The sequence below is a fragment of the Monodelphis domestica genome, chromosome 4 (assembly GCF_027887165.1).
Source record: "Monodelphis domestica isolate mMonDom1 chromosome 4, mMonDom1.pri, whole genome shotgun sequence".
Taxonomy (NCBI): Eukaryota; Metazoa; Chordata; class Mammalia; order Didelphimorphia; family Didelphidae; genus Monodelphis; species Monodelphis domestica.
In genome coordinates this window covers 360823754-360825511 of record NC_077230.1, presented here as the reverse complement: position 1 = coordinate 360825511, position 1758 = coordinate 360823754, and positions in this window count along the sequence as shown.

Below are 1758 nucleotides of genomic sequence, written 5' to 3'. Positions count from 1 at the left end.
AAAGTAGCTATGGAAAGATGTCCACTTCCTTGCCAAAAGGGAGAAAGAATTGATAGACATTCTCAGGGCACATGATAAATAGACACCCCACCCCCAGAACTCCTTTTGGAGCAAGCAGATGTCACTCATTGAGCAATAATAAATAGTGAAATGCTATTGCATTCATCAAATAGAACTACAAGAGGTTTAATTCTGGATGGAACCTAGAAAATGGCTAACATCCAACAGAGGATTCAAAAAGACACTGCGTGATATCTGTATGAAATCAGTTAATACTGTGTTGACAAAGAAATGTCACACAAATGACTGTCATGAAGATTTGCTTTTTGGAAATGGAGGCATTTATAGTGTCAATTCAAACTAAGTCCATTGGCATCAAAAGCTACAGAAACATTTTTTAGGAGCCCAGACTTAGTGATTGATGGAGGTTACAATGTAAGGAAACAGAAACTGTATAACACATCATTGTGGATTGTAAAATTTTAGCAGGATTTGTGAGGTGGCTAGATTATACAGAAGTTTTTTATCTTTCATGGATTGACAAATGAAAAATGCCCATAATACCACCCTGAAAGTATCTTGAAGAACTCAATAAATTGCACTTGAACTGGACCATTCACCCAAATCAAACCATTTGTCTGGATACAACAGAGCCAAAAAACAACTTAGGGACAATATTTTTAATAGATGTTGCCATACAAATACTCATAATCTTCAAGCTTCAGGGAACGAAAAGCTTTCAAAATATAGAGACTTAGCAGAAGAAATTAAAATCATGTGGGGACAGAATGATTTCTATACCATCTCTGTTATCTGCCTGCTGCTAAGATTGTACCTAGGATGTTGTCAGTGAGCTCACAAAGATGTATCCTTATACTTTTATTTAACTACAAAAAAATTTGTATAATCTACCACAATAACCTGCTGAACATTAAATGTAAGAAAAAGCAAGAGTGATGTCCCAAGACTTTCTATATGAATGCTATTATTCAAATGAAAATGATTATGATGTTAACAATATAAATAATATAATAATTATTAACAGTGGACTTTAAAAGACTTTCTATGGGCAACATTTGAATGGACATATAAACAAAGGAGTTTCACACAAATAACTGAATTACACAGTTATCCACATAAAATGGAGTTTATGAAAGTAATTGAGGATCATATCGATATCAGGAATCACTGAAGAATAATCCTTGAGAAGCCAATGCACATTATGCAAGGAAATGATAGATAGAAATGATGCAGCATATCATCACATGATGAAAACATCTAATGTCTACCAAAGACAGCAAAACACAGCCTGGTAGCTAGAATTATACAAAGGAAGCTTGTTATCTTTCAGGTGACGAATCATCACATTATAAATACAGACCTCAAAATATCCTTGAGAAGTCAACAAATAAATTGAACTGGAGCCAGGGCATTTTCACAGAAAAGAAAAAGTGTTGCCCACAGTTGGCTGGATGTGACATTGATCCAGAGAAAAATTTAAGAATAACATCTTTAATAGATGTCACCATACCTAATACTCCTAATTTCCAAGTTATGTGCAGTGAAAAGCTTCCTAAATATAGAGATCTAATGAAAGAAATAAAAACAACGTGGGAATAGGATGAGGCATGTGTCATCTCTGCCATGCCATCTGTGCCTGGAATTGTTCTGAAGATGTTTTTAGTGCGCCTACCTGAGTTCAAATCCATCCTCTGATACTTGCTAGCTATGCAATCCTGGGCAAGTCACTTAACTCCC